We start from the raw sequence: 25,083 nt of genomic DNA, 5'->3' as shown, positions 1-25,083 counted from the left end.
ATGAGAAAATTGGATACTCCATCCAACCTGTCCCGATCCCTCAACCCATTCATTGCCCTCTCTACTAAAAAATAGGATTGGTTCTCTTCTCCCTCTCTTGCTGTCAATTTAGAAAGATTTGGATCTGGTTTTCTTTGGCGCAAGAAACCCTATAAGGAACAAGCTCCTCTAGACTCCCTCTGAGTCCTGATTTCCTTCACAGAAATACTCTTGACAACTGTCAAATCAATTTCTCTCCAATCCTCCTTTGTTGCTGCAACTCAAATCTAGATTTCTTTGGCTTGAAATCTGTCAAGGTAGTGACTCCCTCTACCTCGGATATGTCTCCACAAACACTGTTCCGCACCAGCAGAACCAACGTCCCACTAGCTCCTCAAATCGAATATGCTCTACATCCTCAACCTCGACAACTAACTGATTTGAACCTCTTAGGCTCTGCGCTAGCCCAGAGAGCTGACGCAGTTAATGCGTGGGCTCCTCTTTGGCTCTGCGTCACCCTCTGCAAGCTTGAAATGCTGACGCAGGCACTGCGTGAGCCTCTGCATCACTCCTTTAGCTACTCCTATGCCTTTGAAACAACGTTGCCACTCGGGACAACTGCTTCTCTGTAGCAAATTCACAGGATTTCCTGGTTGATGTCTTCAGTGTCCTATGATTTTCAATCGTCTGATACCATGTGAGAATTTATGAATCTACACATCATAAATCCTATTGTAATCACTGGTTTATCATCTCCTACTTGTTCTTTACATTAAACAAGTTATTTAACTACTTAAACAACAATGAAAACACTATTGCAGCCTACACATACATACAGATCATGAACTGAAATAAACTGAGACAATCACACAAGGAACACCATTATTTTTGGACAATGGTCCCCGTAAAAACCCAATTCGGGAAAACCGGTGCAACATATAGAGGGTTTGTATTATTAAGAAATTTTTTGAATACAACTAGGGTGCCAAATTTGGCTCAACCAATAGAGAATAAACCTGGTAGAAGTACCTCTATCTAGAGACATATATTTTGGCAATCTAACAACTAGATGATCAAACCCCACATATGACAACTGTTGTTCCCAGTGCTGGGCAACGATGGCTGCTCCAAGCTCTGCACTGTAACTGTGTCACCTCCTCTAGGAGTAGCGTCACCCTCCCAGTGAGCCTCCCTTGCTCAAAATTTGATATGTTGAACTACAGAAAAGCACAACACTGCCTCTAAGGAACTGCATCAACCCATCTAGCTTTTGCGTCACCCTCTTTGGAGTTGCGTTGTCTCTCTTGTTGTTGTTCTGCCTCTTTGATATGTATCCTCGGCCTTGGATTGAAGTCCCTCTGCTAAACTACCCCTCTCACTGCAACTCAGATCACTTAGTTCGACTTTCTCAGCAAACCACACCTAAAAAAAAAATCAAATTTTTTGATCTCTTGGTGTGTCTCCAACTGACCCTCAAGCCTCCTCTTATACTTTTCCCATTAATGAATCAACGACTGTGATCTAATCTATAATCAACAACTAAGATTAAAACATGCTTGATCCTCGTCACTTAGAACCTTCCCACCCATATTTTTATTAATACTCATTAATATTTTTATTTTCCTAAGTTTATACTTAGGAACCTGTTAGCACTTGAAATTTCACCTCAGGCTGAAAAGGCAAATCTCAAAGCTACATCAAACCATTTAGCCTCGTAGCTAGCCCTACGGGGCAGGAGAAGGCTCTCTCCGGTCAATCTCGGCAAATTTTCAATGGGATGAGATGACCAACAAGATAACACTGATATTAGGCTAGTAAACTGATCAGAAAGATTGATTTTGGGGTTTTTGGATTTTTGGTGGCAAATTGAGGAGCTGCAATTTAGGGTGCGGGGATTTGACACAGTTTCTGCAGGGGGGTCTTTGGGGCGAGGTAGGAACCTGTATTGATGCCTTTAGTTGAAGTGGATGATTAGGAAAGAAAGAGTAGGAGCTAAAGAGAGCAAACAATGACTTTGAATTCTCTTTAGACAGCAGAAAACATAGAAATTAAACAAATTTAAAAGCAGAGCATGGCAGGCATGAATTCATACTTTATCACTTCATTTGTTTAATATGCAGAAGGAAAGAAAGGAGATGAAGCACATAAACACACTTACAAGTACATTAAGATACACATCATCAACACATGAGTCCACAAGAATCCCAAAGATGACTGCAAAACCCTGGTCTTCCTTAGCCAAAAATTGCAGAGATACAAGTGAATAATACAATGATAGCTTCTCCCTCAAGAGTCCAACCATGAAAATGAGCAAGAAAGTACATAATATAGATGATCTAACCTCTTTCCCTGCCTCCATGGGTCGAGCTCACTATCCTAGGAGCTGTTTGAACCACTTCTAAACTAAGCACTAGAAAATAGGCAGTCAAAACAACTTGCCTCTATAAACTTGGAAACCAGTTCATACATTCAATTTTTACCCTTTACATGCAAGAATCTTCTAGAAGAGTTAAACAAGAGTAAAAGTATCCAAAAAGTGTCACAATTACAGTCAAGAGGACCACCATCCACCTCAAAAAGTCAAACTGGAGCTAAACTGCGTTTTCTGAGCTGAACTGGTCAAATCTGGCAAAGTTTCCTCAACGGGTCGCGCACATTTCCTCAACGGGTCGCGCACTTTGGAGCTCTGTTTGGAGGCCTTCCCGGTGTCAGAATTAGGTGCAGGATAGCTCGTTGGAAAGGTCTCTGAGTCTAATTTCCAACCCAACTGGAATTTTTGGATTTGGAGGTCATTTTCCTAGTCAAAAGTCAATTCTCCCAAGACTGCTTCTGCAACTCAAAAAAGGGGCAGAAAGTCAAATTTTGCCTGTATTTTGACCTTCTGGAGGCCCAAATCCCCATAAAAACTCAAGTCCATCCATAGGCATGTGTAACTTTGCATGACAAATCTAGAAATGTTGAGTTTTTGCAAAACGGAGCTACGATGACAAAGGGTCTCACCGGGGGTGAGACCTGTTGAGAAGCCAAAACCTGTAAATTTCCCAAAAATACCAAAATTACCCAAAATTCTCAAAAAAATTTGGGATTTGTGCTGTAGCTGATGCTAGTGAGTGCCATGATCTCTGAGGGATGCCTCAGCCAAGATACGGAGTGGATTGGTCTTCTTCCTCCGCCTAAGAGCCTCGGACAACCTCCTTTGGAACACTTTCATCTTGGCTTTACATACATGCATTCTTGCCCAATAATGATTCTTCATGTTTCTCAGCAGCCTTTTCTCTTGGTTGGCCTTAGCCAACAGCCTCTTCAAGTGAGCATTCTCCTGAATGAGCAGTGACTCTCGGTCAGCAGGCAATGGATCACCGGGCCTCCTACGGTTCAAGACTCGGTCGCTACGAATCCTCCATAGCTCATCAAGTGCCTTCTCCTCCTCTAGCTGTGTGTTCCGCTGCTCCAGGTAGGTGATGGTCCATTGGGCACCCTCAAGTCTCCTCTGTAAAACATCATTTTCAGCTCTAAGATGCTGAATGATCTCCTTCGCCTCTTGGCTAGGAGAACTGGCCTCGAGATCAATCACCGGATCCTCATGAATCATGGGCTCTTTGCCCCTCTGCAGTACCTGTGCTGGTGAAGAAAGCGAGGCCCCTTCCACCTGATGTGGAGATAACACTCGTTGAGCTGAAGATGAAGGCGAGACCCCTTCCACCTGCTGTGGAGATAGTACTCGCCTAGCTGCTGCAAATAAGGCCCTTGGGCCTTTCTGATAAGTGACCAAAGGAGTGGAGCTAACATGTCGGGTGACGGGAGCATCAGGCTGCTGAGATGGTCCTCCCTCCTCATGAATGACCTCCTGATGTGGCTGATGTGGCACTGTGAAAAACTCACGGGAGATGAACTCCTCCCATGAGATGCCCTGCTGAGTCAACTGATGTGAGACTATGAGCTGAATCAAACCATAATGGCATAGGCTCCTGTACTGCTGGGCCGGGGTCTTCCTCTGCAACATGGGCACCATCCTCTGAATGTTATGAAACAAGAAGACCGGGAGGTTCATCATCCTCACTCGGGTGAAATGCATCAAAAGGCGAATGTGATATGAATAGACCTGTGAAAATCTGCCCTCACAGGTAAAATAATGCATAATAAGCCTCATGAGGGGAGCATACTCGCTCCGGAGAAATCTGAATGGGAAAACACCCGTCAAGAGTCTCACAAATGATGGCCGGACATAGGGCTCAAAGTGAACAAAATCAAGCAACCTGCGCTTAGGCCACACCTCACCCACATTTGGTATCCCTGTAGCCTGTGAGATCACCTCAGGTGTCAATGTGAAATTCACCCCTGCCAGAGTGACATGTCCATCATGGAGGTGTAAGACAAACAAGCGGGCCAACTCTCTATGATGCTGAATCCGAGAGATCCTCTCACAAAACTGATAGCAAGACATGTACTGGAAGCAATTCACTGCCAAAGGACAGGCCTGTAATTCTGCCAAAGAAGTAGGCTCTTCCCGCTTATGATGTCCTCCCTTACCCCCTCTACGAGGCCTCCTCTGTTCCTCAACCTCTGTAGATGATGAATGGTCATCACTTTGCTCATAAGTTTCGGTTTCTGACATGGTTTTGGAGCAAAGTGGACAAACTGAACTGCTGTCTCTGCCTGCAAAAAGTGCTGAAATCTATGCTGTTTCAAGGGGAACCAGACATGAGGGAAATGTTAGGGGAGGGATCTTTTAACAAGGAATGGGAATATATAAAGATAACAGGGAATTTTTAAGGGAAATTTTGCAAATCATATTCATAAAGGAACACATATTTGTGATAGGGAAATCATTTGCAAAGATTGTTGCATATGGGAAAAAACATGCATAAAAGTGAACATGGGAACATATGCATACATGTTTAATAGGAAGGGAAACCATACACCACACATGTTGACATTTTACCAACAGTTTTTGTTATCTTGCATATGCATGTGGTAGAGGGGAATTAGGGTTTTCACTTTGTTTTGTTTTTTGATGCTTTGGGAGAGGGGTAGGGTTTTCAGTTTTAGTGATTTAGGGATGGGAAGGGAATTCATATTTCATTTATAAAATAATCATGGGAAAGGAGATGTACATATGAGTGTGGGCAAAAGGGAAGGGAAGGAAACCAATCAAAGGGAAAAACAGCTTGAAACACCATAAACCCTAACACAATTTGCACATGAATATTGCAGCCATACAAGTCCTTTCATTTGCATGATTTGAGGTTAAAATCATAGCATTGAGGGCTTACAATCCATCATTAACCTCCAAGACAATGTGTAAAGAGCCTACCTCGACCAATTTGGATGATTTGAAGGGAGATTGAGGAATTCGGTTGAAGTTTGGAGGCAAACAGCTCAACGGGTCGCGCAGGCCTCCCAACGGGTCGCGCACCTCCCAACGGGTCGCGCCCGTAGTATTTCTGCACTGCTGAGGGGTCCTGGACGGGTCGCGCACCGCCCAACAGGTCGCGCACCTCCTTCAACGGGTCGCGCACCACTCTGCTGCCCGAAATCACTGCGATTTTGCTCCTTTCGCCTATCACTCTCTCAAACCTCTCTTCCAAGCGTTGAGACGCATAATGAGAGTAAAAGGAGGAAAGTTGAACCTTTATAAACTCCATTTGAAAAATTTCATCCATAAACCCACTTTATAAAGTTTATTTTTGACACTTTTTAAAACACTGATTTTTTGGTTTCCTTTATCCTGAATTTGACTTTCTGAGTGCTTTGACTTGATTCTTTTTGCAGGTAAATCATCTGAGGGACTTTGGCAAGGGGACCAGGGTTATTGCTGCCTTTTTGAAGACTTTTTGGAATTTCATTCTTTTTACAAAAATTTAGCATGACCTTGGCTTTAAAAACAGAGTTTTTAAATCCAAGGTTAAAAATGAACTGTACATGATGAAAATATCAAAGAAACATGTTTACCATCCTCCCTCTGGCTTGCTGGGCATTCAAAGACTCTTAAAGACATGACCTAGCAGAGATAAATGACCAAAACCCTAGACCTAGGACCTTTGACCTCAAGACAAAACAAGACAATCTTGAAAGAATTTTAATGACTGATATGACCTAATCCAGCAAAACCAAGAGGGGTATAAATAGACCAGCTCCTCCATCAGGGTTATGGCATGCCTAACGGGATGCAAAATTTGACACTGATGAGACACCTACTAATGCAAATGCAAAGAGCTTTGATCACTGATGGAGGGCTTTCAAGACCGACACTAACAGAACCCATTAAAAATATTAATTATTTTAATAACTCCTCATCCGGGTGGAATTCCTCCAAACGATTTTTGGGTTCTAGAGATCTCATGTGTTCTAGCTCCACAAAATTTCAGAGCTAGAGCACATCCAATGCTACCCAAAATCAACAATATCCTCACGAGTGATTTAAGTTCTAAATAATCTTCATAGTCTCATGAGCACTTTTTGAAAAACATTATACAATTACCAATATAGTAGTAAATGTTGTATAGATTAGGATATACAATGAGTGAAACAAAGTAGACCATTTATAGTCTCATGAGTGATTTTCGATAAACATTATGCACCTTGCAGCAGAGTAATAAATACTATATGGATAGGGATGTACATTGTGTTAGTTTTTGGTAGCATCAGATGTGCTCTAGCCATGAAAATTGTTGGAGAGGCTAAGGCACATGAGTTCTAAAGAACCCACAAACCGTTTGGTGAAATTACATCCGGATTGTATTTTATTAAAATAATTATTATTTTTAATGAGGTTCCTAAATCTAAACTTAGGGAAATTAAAATATTAATGGGTATTAATCAAAATATGGGTGAGAATGATCTAGAAGGCGGATCAAGTCAAGTTTTAATATTATCTGTTGATTAGAGACTTACTCTTGGCCATTGAAGTCTCAATGAGAAAAGTATAAGAAGGAGGCTTGGGGTTCATTTAGAAAGACACACAGAGAGAACAAATTGATCTGGAGTTCGATTTATGGGGTTAGGAAGCTGAGAATTTTGAACTGAGTGATCATTCTGAAGCAGAGGGGCAGGGATAGTTTGGGAATATTGGGCAGAGAGGCAGAGAGCCACTAGTGGAGGCAACGCAACATCTAGAGGGACTGACGATGGGCCAGTCTGGGCCCACGCAGTCTTGATGCTGAGCCAAAAGGGCAAGTGCAAAAGTGAGGCTGCCCTCATGTAGAAAGCCGAAAATTGTTGAGGAATTGCTAGAACAGCCAAGAGAGGTTGAAGAAGAAGTTCCAAGAGGCAAAAAGAGACAACGCAGGGCAGACAAAGAGCTTGTAAGGTTAACGTAGGGTCAGCGCAAAGATAGCCAGGGTTAGCCAGTTTTGCTATTAGATCAGTCAGAATCTGCCGAGTGAAGTGAGGTAATATCACTCAAGTTTTCTGCCATTATATTTTTCTTTGTCACTGGATTTTCGGGAGGGCATCCAACATTGTATTCAAAACTACTGCTTAATAATAGAAAACCCTCAGAGTTGCTGAACTAGTTTTCTCGCATTGGGTTTTTCCGGGGACTATTTTGTCCAAAAATAATTATATCCTATGTATCTTGTTCTTTGCTCAGTTTCTTGTTTCATGTAATCAAATTTAGTTGGTGTAGGCTGCATAAGTAATTTACTTTAGTATTATTCAGAAAATAGCTTGATAACGTATATTAAAATCAAGTAGGAGAAGTAAATTCAGTTTTGCTATAGTAGGGGTCCCTTAAGGATTATGAATTTTCACATGGTATCAAAGCATTGATTTTGAAACAGGAAGAGCAGATCCAACGCTGAGCAGAGAGGCCAATAGCTTCATTTGGCAGCAATTCAAATCCCCTTGAAGGGATTGTGTAGTCCTTGTCGGGGAAAGCAGAGATTCCAAGGAAACTCTCTCTCAGAGAGTCGACAGAGGTAAAATTTCTAGTTCGTGAGATTGCAGAGGCAGAGGGAGTGACGCAGAGCCTGAACGCAGTGCTTGAAGGGTGCAATTTCTGCTCGGGAAAAAATCCGTCGGAAAAGAGCGAAGACACATAGAAGGGGAATTTTCTCCTCAGTGGACTTTTATCGCCAAAAGTTCGAATTTTTCACTTGTCGGGCAGCATACCAGTGTTGAGCAATGACTAGAGGAGTCAATTCGACAGTTTGGTTGAGATGGCATCACATGGGCTAAGAGATCAGGACAAGTTGGAAGGAGCTTCCGACTATGTCATATGGAAGACTAGAATCTTAACTATTCTGGAGGAGTACGATCTCGAAGCTTACATCAAGAGTGTTGTGGTTGCTCCCACTGACAATGATTAGAAAAAGAAGTACAAGTCCAATCAGGGGAAGGTGAAGAGGTTCATACTCGTTGGAGTTCGAGATCATGCGGTCTCACATTTGCAGGGAAAATATACAACCCAAGAGATGTGGGAAGCTTTGTCTTCAATATATGAAGGCTCTTCCGAACAACGAAGGATGTACCTAGAACAAAAGTTGCAACGAACATTGATGCAGAAGGGAGAAGGAGTCAACTCCTATCTTCAACGTCTTTAAGACACCAGAGACCAGCTTGCTGCAGTGGGGTCTACTCCTCAGTCTACTGTGATGGCAAGGACGACCCTGAATGGAGTCTCATATGAATGGAAAGTCTTCATCCAAAGTATATTGGGCATGGAAAGACTACCTTCGTGGGAGGAGATGTGGGGAACCCTTCAACTGGAGGAATTCCGGAGGGACCTGGTAAAGGTCAACCTCAATGGCAACAGTGGGAGTGACACGAAGACAAAGGAGGAGGAGGAGAATGCAACCCTAGCATCAAAGGGACAACAAAAGCAGAAGCGAAAGAAGGACATTTCGAAGGTGAAATGTTTCAAATGTGGCGAGAGGGGCCACTTTACACCCCAGTGTCTTTTGAAGCAACAGGATAAGGATGAGAAACATGATCCTAAGGTTGCTACAACAAAGATTGATCAAGATGAGTTTGCAATGAGTGCCCACGCATCTCTAAGAGGGAAATGGGGCGATATTGAGCTGTAGTCGTGAAGACTATATGCGGGCAGGATCCTTGAGGAGTCCACATATTGGATTAATTCCTTGCTACAGGAGCCCAAGATTCAGCAATAGTGAGATGGACTTAGTGTCAGATGATGTAGTGGATTGGTTGGAGAGACAAATGTAGTAGATGGAGACCAAAGACTGATCAACACAGAGCAAGGTCGGCAACAATGCAGATGGCACAGTGCAGAAGTCAGAGGCAATGCAGAAGATTCAAAGGGTCAGAGACTAGTAGCAGTCAGATTCCAACATTCATGGTATTATGCTAAACATAGTTAAGTTTAATTAAGTTTAGATGCTTTTCCATTGCTGAGCAACAACAATAGGAAAATGACGCAGTGTAGAGCTAGCAGTGGCAGTGTTAACAACAGATGCAGATGGAGCTGTAGTACAGATGTAGCAGTGGAAGTGGCAGTGTCATGGGTAGCAGCAACACAATGTTGCTGGCAGAAACATTGCAGAAAGGAGGTGCTTTAGAAACAGTGCATCATGCAGTTGGACATTGTTGCGATAACACTTTCCTCGCTAAGAGGGAGTGTTAGTTTTTGGTAGCATCAAATGTTATCTAGCCATGAATATTGGTGGAGATATTAAGGCACATGAGTTCTAAAGAACCCAGGAACTGTTTGGTGAAATTCCACCCGGATTGTATGTTATTAAATTAGTTAATATTTTTAATGGGGTTCCTAAGTCTAAACTTAGGGAAATTAAAATATTAATGGGTATTAATCAAAATATGGGTGATAATGATTTAGAAGGGGGATCAAGTCAAGTTTAAATCTTAGCCGTTGATTAGAGACTAAATCTCGGTCGTTGAAGTCTCAACGAGAAAAATATAAGAAGGAGGCTTGGGGTTCATTTAGAAAGATATAAGGAGAGAACAAATTGATTTGGAGTTCAATTTCTGGGGCTAGGAAGCTGAGAAATTTGAACTGAGTGATCATCCTGCAACAGAGGGGCATGGATAGTTCGGGAATACTGGGTAGAGAGTCGGAGATCCACTAGTGTAGGCAGCGTAGTGTCTAGAGGGACTGAAGCTGGGCCAGTCTAGGCCCATGCAGTTTTGATGCAGAGCCAAAAGGGCCAACGCAGAAGTGAGGCTGCCCTCACGTAGAAAGCCTGACACTGTCGGAACAATCAAGAGAGGTCGACACAGAAGTTCTAGGAGGTAGAAAGAGACAACCTAGGGCTGATGCAGGGCCAGTGCAGAGATAGCCGGGGTTAGCTAGTTTTGCTGCCGAATTAGCCGGAATCTGCTGGGTGAAGTGAGGTAATCTCACTCAAGTTTTCCTCCATTATATTTTTCTATGTCACTGGATTGCCAAGAGGGCATCCAACATTGTATTCAAAACTACTGCTTAAAAATAGAAAACCCTCAGAGTTGCTACACCGATTTTCCCGCATTGGGTTTTTCCAGGGACTATTTTGTCTAAAAATTACTGTGTCCTATGTATCTTGTTCTTTGCTCAATTTCTTGTTTCATGTAATCAAATTTAGTTGGTGTAGGCTGTAGAAGTAATTTACTTCAATATTATTTAGAAAATAACTTGATAATGTATATTAAAATCAACTAGGAAAAGAAACTTCAGTTTTGCCTCAATAGGGGTTCCTTGAGTGTAGGAATTTTCACACATTGTAAGTGCAACGAAGTAGGTTGGGATATCCATTATGGGTGCATAAAAGTAGGTATATCCCAATGCATTAAACATTTATTACTCATTTTGTTCCACTTAGTATACTTTAAGATATACATTATCTCAATGTATATCCCAACCTATACAATGTTTGTTATTGTGTTACACACATTTATTACTAATTATAACATCTAAAATGTATATCCCATGTTGTATAATATTTATTACTTCACCTTTGTGTGCATAATGTTTATCAAAATAGTTAGTGACTTTTGCACAATGTTTGCCAAAAGTTGTTATGCTTAGCAACTTTTGGTAAATATTATGCACCTAGAGGTGGAGTAACAAACATTGAATAACTCATGATATGCATTGTAGGTGCAACAAAATACTAAATATGAGTGCAATAACTTTTGGTAAACTATATGCTAAACATAACAACTTTGGTAAATATTATGCAACCAATAACAAAGTAATTAATGTTGTATAGGTTGAGATATATATTATAGGTGAAATAGAGTAATATATATGGGTGCAATGAAGTGATAAATTCAAATTACAACAATTGACATGAAATGAACTAAAAACAAAAGTAGAAAGCCTTTCTTTTGTACTCCCAAGCTTGCATGAATGTTCGGCAAATAATGTTTGTAATTCTATAAACAACATTACACTTCTTATTCATTCAAGGGCTCAACTCCTCAAATCGGTGTGTTAGATGTTCCTAGTGAAGAGTGATGGTATCCCATGTGACCCCATGTAACTATGTTTTATGTTCTTTTGCTTCTATGACTCCAAATCAATAACATGAAATAAGAAAAAAGATGGGTTGGTTACAAATGACAATTTCTTACTTATCACACAACGTAAAAAAAAATATGTAAATACAACAAAGTGTCGAGTTGCCAGTGTATCTTACTTCCCCAGTTCATAAATAATATCTTAAACAATGATGCATAAAAGAAAAATAGATATACATCATCACATCACTACTCTTATCCTACCCTTTATCTCCATAAATAATAAGTTATACCATAATATATAAAAGATAAAACACATACTTATCCTTTATCTCCATAAATAATAAGTTATACCATAATATATAAAAGATAAAACACATACTTATAAGATTTTGAATTAATGGTGAATAAGTGAATAAATGTATTGTATTGTTATGACACTCGGTTACCATATATTATCAATTCAAATCTCCTATAAATTAATCGAGAAATAAAAAAAACATAAAAATTAGATATACACCATCATCACATCACTACTAAACCCTGATGATACTTTTGCTTTAGGGATGGAGGGCCACAACAATAAAGTCACAACGAGTAAAGTGAAATATGAAGGATTTAAAGGTAGTTGGAGGGCCGAGTAAAGTGAAATAGGAAGAATTTAAAGTCACGACGAGTAAAGTGAAATAGGAAGGATTTAAAGGTAGTTGGAGGGCCTACCATAGGAGGTGGCTTCGAACCTCGAATTTTAAAAGAGAGGTGATGCTTACCCACAAAATCATCATCCCTCAACTGGTCGCAGCGTTGTTGACCGCTAAAGGAATGAGAGACACTTTATCTATCAATAATGAAACTCAAGGTCCTACCATCAATCAAATATAGTTAGAAAAATGCATTCACAATTTCAATGTATACCCCATGCTGCATCGTCGGAGCATTAAAAGCTATATAAGTTGTGATAAAACTTATATACCTACTCTACACACCAATTTAGGAATCAGGTGAGCGTTCACGCTGGGCTACTACGCAATTAAACGTTCTCTGCTCTGGTTCATTATTTTATATTGGTTGCCGTGATTTTACATGTTCCCTGACTGACAGGATCAAGAAAGTAGACCGTACGCACACATGTCAAATACAGAGGCGCAGTATGTACAAAGCCCTGAAAATTCCTACAAGACACAGAAAAACTGGCCCAAGGACAAACTGACACACCCGTTACGAGTTAGACTCCATAAGATAATTTCTGAGAACATTAAAACTGAACCTACTCCCAGCCGACACTCATCAGCGAGGAGGAATGGAGACCAAAAGTAAGCAAATTTTGGCGAAGGAACCATGGACAGAGGACTGTTCAGTTAGTCATCCTTTACACACAGCATTAAAATCACGTTAAATACATTTGTTGCGCGTCAGTTCGCCATTACTGTTATCACCTACTACACATTATGTCATTTCAATTCAGAACTGTATGCCTTTGAGCTACAAAGTTTACTTTTAAAATCAGCGAAACGTGACTCCTCCGAGACTCCGACAACGAGAAATCTGAAGACGCAAGATTTGGCGCATCTAAGGTTTTTCGTGTTTGATACTTTATATTTTATTTTTACAGGGATTCTTCGCAAGACGACGTGTTAATTTCCATTGTCTGGGCTGCAGGAAACGTTCTTTAAGCGTTTGCAAATTTGTTTTCAATTGTTTGATGTATTTTGGCAGAAAATGGGCCAGTATGCGGTGGCGATGGAGCCCGGACGCGAAGGAAAGAATGGCGCGCCGTCGGTTGGTCCCGTTTACAGAAACATATGGTCTAAAGACGGTTTTCCTCAGCCACTGCCTGGTTTGTCGACGTTGTGGGAGGTTTTCAGGTATTTATTTGTGATTCTCGTGTATACATCAATGCATAAGGTTAAATGGTTTGAAAAAATGAACAATGTTAAGTCTGTAAAATTTAAGCTAAGAATAAGAACGTTATTGGTTTATTATTAAAAATATTACAAATTTAAATGTTGCAGCCAATCTTTGACACATCCTCTATTTTTTATGCATATGTCAATAGACAAAAAAATGAGTGTGAAATGTTAGTAAAAATATCATAGGACTTGAAGATTCAACCACATTTGGGGGAAGTCATCAAAAGAAAAAGGAAAGAAATTGCTCCGAAAGAAATTGCTTAAGGTTATGTAGTTGCTTGGCAGACTTTGGAGAAAGTCATCAAAAGATAAAATTTTGCTTAGAGGAATTTGTTTAAGGTTAGGTAGCTGTTTGGTCGACTTTAAAGATTGCACCTAAATTTTATAAGAACTTAAAAAGAAATAGTTGCAGGGAATCATCAAAGGATAGGTAAGTTTGGCAGGCTGTGAAGATCGCAGCTAAATTTCACAAATCGTTCAATGATAAAATTTCCCCATGAGAAATTGTATAAGTTTAGGCCCTTTTAGAGGAAATTGTTTAAGTTTAGGTAGCTGTTTGGCCGACTTTAAAGATTTCACCTAAATTTTATAAGAACTTAAAAAGAAATAGTTGCAGGAAATCATCAAAGGAAAGGTAAGTTTTGGCAGACTTTGAAGATCGCAGCTAAATTTGACAAATCGTTCAATGATAAAATTTCCCCATGAGAAATTATATAAGTTTAGGCCCTTTTACACAGATTTTAAGGTTTCATATACTTTTAAAGGAAATTATTAAACTGAAGTTGCGATGCCTCAGATTATGGAAAGTTTCATTTAATTTTCTTCCTTTCTTTTAGTTCAGCAGTTCTTTGGAGGAGGAATTCAAAAAAACATAGAGTTGGATACTGGGAAGCAGGTGATATGACATGTCTTAACAGGACCGATGTGGTTTATCTGAGATGAGAGTCAACCAGGGCGGAAACAGAACACAAAAAACCGGTCAAGAAAGGCAAGAAATTTGTATGTACATAAAGAATTGGTGAATGTTACGTACAAGCCAAATTACATTACTACCTAAATGTCCATTATTTATTGTTGCGATAAGTGCTAATAAGAAATGTTTCGTTTGGCTAACCTAAAATGCAATATTAACGTTAAGTTATATCTGTGACATACACGATTTGCACGATTAGGAGAATGTCCAAAACATAAAAAACGCTCTTCAATTTCTCTGTACTTAGAAGGAAGTTATCCCTAATAAGGAGATCCACTTAGCTTGTTGAGGCAAGCTTTCTTCTTCGTCAATTAGCTATGTGGTAGTATAATTCCTTATAGTAGTTCTGGTCCCGTTGTTGATGGACCATAGAGAAAGAATGTGGAGATGAGCTAGAAGAAAAGGTTAAAGCGAAAATTATTTGGTTAAATATTCAACAAAATTATGCATTTGATGGATTAAAGATCATAGAAAGAATGTGGAGATGAGCTAAAATAAAAGGTTATAGCGATAAGCAATTGGTCAAATCTTCAACAAAATGATGCATGGACCATATTTAATGGGTTTTTGATCCAGGTGGATTTTGGTGGCCTTGCTAAGTCCACTTGGACTCCCACCATTGTTTCTTTCAGCTTTTCAGTTTCCTTAATTGTAGCATAGTTTACTATTTTTAGCAGTTTTTCGGGTCCTGAACTTCTGGAGCAGTTTTGAGGCCCTGAATGACGTTTTTTGGAAAAACTGGGAGCAACATGGGTCCATGGATCGATGTGCTCTTCCCAAAGTTGTAGTTCTCAGATAGATCTTTTTAATGAGATATTGTGCGCATCAAACGGAGATCGTATGCCAAAGTTATGACCTCGGGAAGTTGATGTACCAATTTACCCAAACGGGGCCCATAGTTTGGTGTTTCATCTTCTAGGGTTAGGTTTTTGGATGTTTAGGGTTCTCCATTGTCTCTCAATAATAAATAGGCCTTCGAGCCTCATTGTAACACAATTCAGAGGCATGTAGCCGCCACATCTCTTCTTAGAGATAAGCTACCATCGCCCTAGCTAGTTTATTTTCATTTCTGTTTGTAAGCATATTTCAATATTTTACAGTAATGAAATGAAGTATTATTTCTGTTGCATCTCTATATGTATGGTTATATTTGGAGTTTGTTGCGCTCCTGTTTAAATCCGGATCAGTGGTATCAGAGGGGCCTGCTCCTTCTCTGTCTTTCTATGCATGTCCCCAACGAGGTCGGGATATAAGGAGTTAGGGCTTGAACTGGTCGAACCTTTGCAAGACTAGACTCGCAAATCCCAACGGCCTCCCATGGTGGATGAAAAAAAAGACGAGGGAGCAGGAGATCTTATCAAAATCTTGCTCGAAGAGGCCTTTGAGCGACAAAGGAATGCGATGATGGACAACTTTGCTCAGATCCTTCAGCGGCTACCCAGGGGCGACACATCTACTTCCAGCAGCTACTCTGGAAGCGCCACACCCTTTAAGGTACAAGTTAACTTTGACATTCCCATATTTGAGGGTCAGATAGATGCAGACGCCGTAGATAAATGGTTAAATCTGCTAGAAGGGTATTTTTCTGTTCATGATTTTTCCGGTCGGGAAAAGATTACTTACGCTCTTCTCAAAGTCGCTCCCTATTGGAGCCTTCGTTAATTTTGAAGAGTTTTGACCAATCGTAGGGCGGGAAAGGACAAATGGCAGCAATGGTTGGGTGGCAGAACGAGCAGTTGCAGGAAGGCAATGGCAAGGTGGCAGCGAAAGGCAAAGGCAGCCGCGGAGACGGTAAAGCGCAAAGGTAACCAAGGAAGCAAGCAGCCGAGCAAGAACTCACAGTCCAGGCAGTCGAGAAGGATATAAAAAGAGGAAGAACAGAAAGGAAGAGGTTGGTTGTTAGTGGTGTTGCTACTATTGTTGTTGAGTTTTGTTGATCGTCGGGGTTGTTGCTGAGACACTAAAGGATTGGGCCGCTGAGGAGGTACGCAGACACAAGAGCAGAAGCAGGAAGGGCTAGAAACTAAGGAACTGAGTTGCGGAGTAGATCTGACCCGAGCTACTAAGCCGGGTATTCTCTATATTGTTGATGGCGAGAAGCCAAGTTATAATGTATTCTATTTTGTCACTTTAATGTAATTCGAGTTGATGATTGTTAAGACTCATAAGTGTATTGCACATCTTGTACTATGGCTTATCAAAATTTTAATTAGTCTCCTTGTTACATGAGGCTGGTGCTTGATAGATCGATACTAGTATGTTGTTAGTTCTATGGTATATATGATGAGTCCCTATGTATGAGTTTAGGATATCATTATCTCTGTTCCATGTTTTATGAACGCATATGTGTATGACCGCCTGTGTCTAACTTAGACCCCCTCAATTCCATGCTGAGCCCTTCTCCCCTTTTGGTCGCGGCGTGCTTCGGGTGAGACTCTTTGCCCTTCGGGGTGAGGTGAAAATGCCAACGCTGTCCTAGACTACAGTGGACCATTGTTGGCCTTCCGTGCTTGAACCCGGGGTCTTTTCCCTGATGACTCGCTTGAGCCAACACCCCCCATGTTAAGGACTAGTGGGAAACCTACTGCGAGCAGAAGGATGAAAGTATAGCCTCATTGTTTTCATTCGCACCCACTTGGAATTCATTTCGAACTGCCAGCAAGGAGAAATACTACCCTGTCGAAAGCTATGAGGATTAATACATAAAGTGGACCATGCCGTGGCAGGGAAGGGACCAAGACGTGCCGGAGTTTACCAATATTTTCCATACCCTTCGCACGAAGTTGGGTGTCAAGGATTCGGAGCAGCATTTGGTACTTAAATATCGCAGCTGCCTGCACAAGTACATCCAGGAAGAAATAGAATTCCTGAACATCTCCTCGCTCGACACGGCATACTGATATGCCGTCAAGATCGAGCAAAAGTTTAAACAAAAGAAGTGAGACTCTGGATCTGCGAATCCGAAGCAAGGGAAAGGTGCCCCCAAACCGCAGAACAAAGGACAAAGCCAAGGCTGGGCGGCCCAAGACAACCTGCCAAAGTTGCAAGCAAAGAACAACGCCGCGAAGCCAAAAAAGGACACGAGAAAGTGGTGTGAGTTCCATAAGAGCTTCACTCACAACAAAAGTGAGTGTTGGGCCAAGCAATCACTGGTGGCCGAGCTAAAGGTTTCAGATTCGGATGCATGTTCCGACTTTGAGTCAGAACCTGACAAGGGGAATGACAAAGGGAAGCAGATTATCGATGCGGATCCCAACGCCACTGTTGCCACCACGAAGATCCGGAAGGAGGAACCCGAAGATCCAGAGGAGGAGGAGCGTCTCTTCCACTCCCAGATGTGGGTAAAGGGCTCCCCGCTATAGTTCATTGTCGATAGTGGGAGCCAAAAGAACCTCATTTCGGCAGAGGTTGTGAAGTGGCTGGGCTTACTGACCACGACACATTCACAACCGTACACCATCGGGTGGCTTCACCAAGGACGGGATCTTCGTGTGAGCCAGTGGTGTCGCTTTCCATACAACATCAAGCCCTTCACGGATGAGGTATTGTGTGACGTTGCTCCCCTTGATGTTTGTGATGTATTATTAGGACAACCATACTTGTGGAAGCGACATGCTGTGTATGAATCAAGGCCTTATGCTGTTATTGTTACTTTGGGAAATAAGTTGTACAAGATACCGAAAGTAGCACTGCCTACTGCCATCTCTTTGGTTACTGCAAAACAATGCAGTAAGCTCATTTCCAAAACCAGGAAATTGTTTTCCTGATGATACGCCGTCAAAGAAAGAAGAAGACGGTGGCCACAACCTCCAGATAGGGACCCTCCGCATGACAATTACAGATGGACAAGGTCGTGGAGGAGTATGAGGACATCTTCACCTCCCCTGCAGGGGTTCCTCTGCATTGTCAGGTCAAGCACTCCATCGATCTGACCCCAAGTGCGTCGCTGCCCAATGGACCAATCTATCGGCGCTCTATTCTGGAAAACGATGAAATCAAGAGGCAGATTGAGGAGCTACTGTAGAAAGGTCACATCCATCTGAGTTCATTGCCTTGTGGGAGCCCGATCGTGTTGGTACAAAAGAAGGATGGGACTTGGAGACTCTGTATTGACTATCGGGTGTTGAACAAGATCATTGTCCGTAATAGGTACTCGATCCCATGGATTGATGACCTCCTGGACCAACTGAAGGGGGCAAAATATTTCAGCAAGATCGATTTGAAGTCAGGATATCACCAGGTACCAATCGAACCCTCCGATGTGTGGAAGACTGCTTTCAAAGTCAAGGAAGGCCTTTTCGAATGGTTGGTTATGCCTTTCGGATTGACGAATGCTTCTGCAATCTTCAAGAGGCTAATGGATGACATCTTGCAGCCATTCACCAACTCATTTGTAGTGGTATACTTGGATGACATCTTGATCTTCAGCCAGAGTTGGGAAGAGCACCTCCATCACATCCGACAGGTTCTCCAAACACTGCGGCAATACAAGTTATGTGCCTGTTTGGAGAAATGCACTTTTGGCATGACCCAGGTTCAGTATCTGGGATACATTATTGATGAACGGGGGGTGCATGTGGATCCAGCCAAGGTCTAAGTCATTCGGGATTTGCCATCTCCAACCACTCTGACAGAGCTCTGCAGCGTTCTAGGTCTTGCCAACTTCTACCGTAGGTTCGTGTTGGGATTTTCTCATATCACTTGGCCCTTGAGTAAAGTCACCAAGGGAGGAGCGAAAGCAAAACTCTTTTGGTCTGAATCTCAACAGAAGGCATTCACAGAGTTGAAAGATTGCCTCTGCTTAGCACCAGTGCTCGCATTACCAGACTTGCAACAACCATTCGAGGTCGAGACAGATGCCTCTGACTATGCTATTGGGGTTGTCCTTATTCAACACGGGCATCCAATGGCATATCACAGTGAGACACTTTCAGACACAGTCTGGAAGTATCCCACTTGTGACAAAGAGATGTATTCCATTGTGTAGGTCTGCCGACAATGGAAGCATTACATTTTGGGGAAGGAAACGGTCATCCACACAGACCACCGACCCCTGCAGTTCATACAGACCCAAGGGAAATTGCAGAATGATCGCCATCAGAAGTGGTCCACATACCTGCAACAGTTCCATTTGAATATCAAGTATAAGAAGGGCAGCACCAATAATGTTGTAGATTGCCTCAGTCGACCACCGATCATGGCGTTAACCACCGTGCTCAACTCTTGTGGGCACGAGACCTCTAATTGGCCACTTCTCTACAAAAGTGACCCAGAATTTGGCCACACATACCAGACACTCTTGGAGGGTTAGCATGTTCCAGAGTTTCACCTCCAGGATGCCCTGTTATGCCACTTGGGTCACCTTTGTGTTCCTTCAAGCGAGCGTGCCAAGATGATTTGGGAAGCACACTACAGTCGGGCTGCTGGGCATTTCGTGGTCGAGAAAACAGTGACAGTACTGCAGAAGTATTTCTATTGGCCGAATCTTCGACAGGATGTCGAGAAATACATCAGATCATGCACTGCCTGCGCCATTGCCAAACCGACCATCAAGAAGCAAGGCCTCTATACCCCGTTGCCTACCTCTAGTCGACCTTGGAAATCCATTTCCATGGATTACATGTCGGACCTTCTTTCTACTAAGCATGGAAACTACTATGTTTTTGTGGTCGTCGATAGGTTCTCGAAGATGGCTATTATGGCAGCCTGCAAAAAGAATATCATAGTAGAAGCGACTGCTAAACTCTTCTTTGAACGAGTGTGGGTCCACTTTGGGATCCCACAGTCTATCATCTCAGATCGGGACAGCAGGTTCCTCAGTACATTTTGGTCCAGTCTCTGGTCGATGCTGGACACCAGACTCACTAAGTCCACAGCCTTCCATCCTCAAACTGATGGCCAGACAAAGGTTGTCAACAGGGTGATCGTACACATTTTGTGCATGTACAACTCAAAGCATCCACGCACATGGGATGAGAGCCTCCCCTATGTTCAACATAGCTACAACTGGGCTCTCCACAGCTCGACTGGTAACAACCCTTTTTAGGTGGGCTCGAGATTCCAGCCACTATGTCCCATTGATGTGGCCATGCCATTTGTAGCTACTCACGCAGATTCAACTCATGTCCAGTTCGAAACAGATAAGGCAAACAACTTCATTGAGCACATCCAACATATTTGCCAGTAGGTCCAAGACATTCTGGAGAAATCAAATGCCAAGTACAAGCAACAACATGATCAACATCGGGTGCCACACAAGTTTCAGGTGGGCGACAATGTCTGGTTGCATTTGCAAAAGGAACGCCTTACCAGAGCCTATTGGAAACTTAGACGACTCCGATATGGTCCTTACACCATTACTAAGGCTGTGGGAGACAATGCATTTGAGCTCAACATTCCCCCTTTCCTTGGCCTGCACCTAGTGTTCGATGTGGACCGACTTTGGCCATACTTTACACCATTACTAGACGCATCCGACATTGCAGAACAACTCACACCCACAGAGTTAAATATAGACTGCATGGAACAAGCTGCAACAGATTGGATTGTGGACACACAGATCAAGCACACTTGCTAGCAGAATATCCAATTGTATCGAGTTGTCAAAGTAGGCCAACTCCTTCACCAGGGCAAGTGGCTCACCAGGGACCAAGTTTAGTAGAAGTTTCCTCATCTCATGGAGGAACTCAATGCAATGGGAACCATTGCTTCCTAAGGGGGGAGGAATGATCCAGGTGGATTTTGGTGGCCACCCGCCAAATCCACTTGGACCCCCACAATTGCTTCTTTCAGCTTTTCAGTTTCCTTAATTGTAGCACAATTTACTATTTTTAGCAATTTTTCGGGTCTTGAATTTCCGGAGCTGTTTTGAGGCCCTAAACGACGTTTTTTGGGAAAACTGGGAGCAACATGGGTCCATGGACTGATGTTGCTCTTCCCAAAGTTGTAGTTCTCGGATAGATCTTTCTAACGAGATATTGTGCGTGTCAAACGAAGATCGTATGCCAAAGTTACGACCCCAGGAAGTTGATGTACCAATTTACCCAAACGGGGCCCACAGTTTGGCATTTCATCTTCTAGGGTTAGGTTTTTGGATGTTTAGGGTTTTCCATTGTTTCTCAACAATAAATAGGCCTTCGAGCCTCATTGTAACACAGTTCAGAGGCATGTAGCTGCCACATCTCTTCTCAGAGATAAGCTACCATCGCCCTAGCTAGTTTATTTCCATTTCTGTTTGTAAGCATATTTCAGTATTTTACAGTAATGAAATGAAGTGTTATTTCTGCTGCATCTCTATATGTATGGTTATATCTGTAATTTGTTGCGTTTCTGTTTAAATCTTGATCAATTTTAATTTTTTATTTTGTTGGTTTGTGAACCTTTGTCTTTGTGAGTGCAACACACGTTGTGTCCCACTTGAAAATGAGTCTGTTCTCTGAGATCTCCGTCTTAAAGATGATGTCGGACCCTATGATTTATTAAAAAGATTGATATTTATCGTTGACGTTCTATGTATTTGCACTAAAAGATCTAAAAAGTACTTATAGATACTCTTTGCTCATGTTTTGTGGAAGGTGTGAGGGGCTAAATAGAAGCTCAGAAGCTCATATGGTGAAAGGAGTTGAAGTTCATAGTAAACCTAGGAAAGCAAATCAACATCTTTTTCTAATGTTTTCTCTCACTAAATGTTGGATCAATGATAAATGTATGGACAAGGGTCCAATTTGATCTATAATGTTAGGGTTCAAGGAGTGATAATGTTATCACAACAACGAGTGATAATATTATTACTAAGATGAGGTAAAAAATACATTAATGAAAATAAAGGTAAATAATTAGATTGCAATAATCTTTGATTTTTCACGTCCAAGACTCCCTATGCCCTAGCATTTTCACTTGCTACACACAACCATATATGTGACATGGATTTACCCACATCTTATTTTTTCATCTTTTGAACATCATCTAACACACCCAAAGACACCTACCAATATGGAATCATCACATACACCTAATATTAATGCACACATTTTAACTCCTAAAAATGCCCTTCATTTCCATATTCACAGGTAGGCCAATCATCTCTTAAAACTTTTCAAACCTTTATGTTCCGAGAGGTTTAGAAAAGAATTACGCTATTTGTTTGTGTATGTTGTAATATATTACCTTGATTTTTCCAATCCACACTGTATCTTTTGTGAATTTGAATGTGCTTGCTCCTTGAATAATATGTTAGGTTTTTCATGAAATTTAGTACTCTCTAATTGTTGCCAAGGATCTTTATAGACTTGCTATGTTTTAACTGTGGATTTGAGCGTTGGAAATATTGAGGGGGGTGAACCAATATTTCTTTCAATTGTTATATTATGCCAGTGAAAGTTTTTCACACATAAGATGCATTATTAATATTAGAACAAAAATAACTTTATTATTGAGAATAGTAATGAGGACTTCAATCCTTTTTTACAAAATTCAGGCTCTAACCTGTACAATAGGATATCCAAATTCTTCAAGGCACCAACCTTGAATGAGGACACTAATCCTCTTTATCAAATCTAGGCTCAAACTTGGTCTACATGAGGACACCAATCCTCGTGGACAAATCCAAGCACCAACCTGGTCTATATGAGGACACCAATCCTCCTAGGCTCCAACCTTTACAAAATACTTCAAATACAACCCAATAACTCTATCAAGATAGATTAAGATACTCCTTCAAGGTGTCTTCAAGGTTCAAATTCTCTTCAAAGGATGCTCCAAGATAGCTGCTCCAAAACTTCTTCTTTGATTGCCCAAAGTATTCTCCAAGGCCAGCTTCAAATCTCCCAGCTTCAAATCTCCTTCAAACAAGCTACATGGTTTGTTCCAGAAACCCTCTAGAGTCACTCCAAAGTTTGCTCACAAATACTTCAGATCCTTCTTCAAGAATTGATTCTAAGTCTGTTCCTAGATCTACTCAAGAAGATAACTCCTCAACCATATCCATGTCTTCTCCGAATAAGGTCGAAAACACAAGGTTGAATATACTTCTTTGCCTCAGGACCGAATTCTATCACATGAGGCTGAATTTCTTATCTTAGGGTTGAAATTCCGTAGGCCACAAAGGAGTTGAGTCACCACATACAAAAGTATCCTATCTCAGGCCGAATCATAGAATCCTCAGGCATAACCATTGGTCGAACTTCTAGCTGTCAAGAGGCCGAAATATGTGCCTTAAAGAGGCTAAATTCTGAGCTGTTTAAGAGGCCAAATTCTAAGGCTAACTCAGGCTGAGTTCAAGCTACAAAATAAATAAATATAGCTTCAAAAATTTTCCCAGAGTCTGATAAAAAACCCATAATAACATTTGTAAAAATCTCTGTTTTCCCACCCCGGTTTTCAGTTTCTCCTTATTTCTCCCATGTAGTTAAATGCCCATTCCCATAACCATACATGTAACAGACTGGAAAAAATAAATATTGCTGAAAACACAAATTCTGGAAATTTTTCAGAATGCTGGAAATTGCAGAATTAAAAATCAGCAATCAAAAACAGCCATTAAAACACATTAAAACACTGATATTTTTGGTCAACTTGACCCTGGAAAAACCCCCTACAACTCTTGGGGAAAACCAGTTTGAGAGCTCTTCTTTATTTCTGAAAATTGCCTTTTTACAGTGAGAATTATTCAGCAAAAAATCAGCAAACAAATTTACAACTTATCTCCTTTCCCGTGCCTCATAGCAATCTGGAAATTACAACAAACAGGACAACAATAAATGTTGTACGGCCTCCGTTTTGTGTGCAGAAAAATCAACAAACTGCTCCTCGATTTTTGTGCAAAAATTTGCCTTTCACTATGTGCTGAATCAGCGGTACAAATCTGCTCAACTGCTGCCTTGGAATGTGTGCCAAGCTGCTGTCTCCTTCTCCTCCCTGCTCAGAAATCTCTCTTGCTCTCTTGCTCTCCTTCTCCCAATCTGCTCATGAAAGAATGAATGACCTTTTCCTCCTTTTCCTCCTTTAATATAACTCCAAGTGACTTTTGGGTGATCTCTAAATCCAATGGCTGAAATAGATTTAGATCAATGGCTGAGATTAAATGCTCATTTAAATCTCACTTTCTATTTTTTAATTCACCCCACTTTAATAAAGACCCACTTAGTCATTTATTTCCAAAGTCACTTTTCCTTTCTAATTTTTCATTGACTTTATAAAAGTCACTTTAAAATTAGACTTAATAACTTTATCACTTAAAGTCACTTTTAAATTAAATTTAACTTTATAAAATTATAAAGTCACTTTAGGAGAAAAATTAAATTCTTTTGGACACTTTTCCCTAGGCCAAAGATCAAAGCCTAAGGGAACCACCTGTCCTCCGGTACCAAATTTCAACACTCCCTCTTACCGAGGAAGGTGTTCCTCACCACACCCATCTTGTCCCTGAAGTAGACATGCTTGCCCCGTGGTAAGGCTTTGGTAAGAATATCTGCAACCTGCTCATCAGTGGAAATATACTCAAGCTTCACAGCTCCCTTCTGAACATAGTCTCTGATGAAATGATATCTGATCCCGATATGCTTTGACCTGTCATGAAATACTGGATTCTCCGTGAGTTTAATGCAACTCTGATTATCACAGTAAATCATTGAAGGTCTCAACGGCTGACCAAATAAGCCAAACAACATCTTGCGAAGCCAGATAGCCTCACAACTAGCTAGACTGGCTGCCGTATACTCTGCTTCCGCTGAACTCAGTGTTACTGACTGCTGCTTCCGGCTGAACCATGACACTACTGCTGAACCCAACCCAAAACAGCACCCT

At 41.3% G+C, this 25,083-nt stretch overlaps 1 long non-coding RNA gene across 1 annotated transcript; it reads left to right on the top strand.

Moving 5' to 3' along the window:
• Window positions 1-12,225: 12,225 nt before the first annotated feature.
• On the top strand, window positions 12,226-13,256 carry LOC149171870 (uncharacterized). The gene is made up of 3 exons (XR_016259586.1): window positions 12,226-12,398; window positions 12,499-12,971; window positions 13,114-13,256. It is a non-coding gene; the product is annotated as an uncharacterized LOC149171870 (long non-coding RNA).
• Window positions 13,257-25,083: the final 11,827 nt, after the last annotated feature.

This window comes from Pinus tabuliformis, chromosome 4_2 (assembly GCF_031772625.1).
Source record: "Pinus tabuliformis cultivar Carrire ecotype Pingquan chromosome 4_2, CPIR1, whole genome shotgun sequence".
NCBI lineage: Eukaryota > Viridiplantae > Streptophyta > Pinopsida > Pinales > Pinaceae > Pinus > Pinus tabuliformis.
The sequence above is the reverse complement of the archived record's forward strand: the minus strand, read 5'-3'. Positions and strand labels throughout refer to the sequence as shown.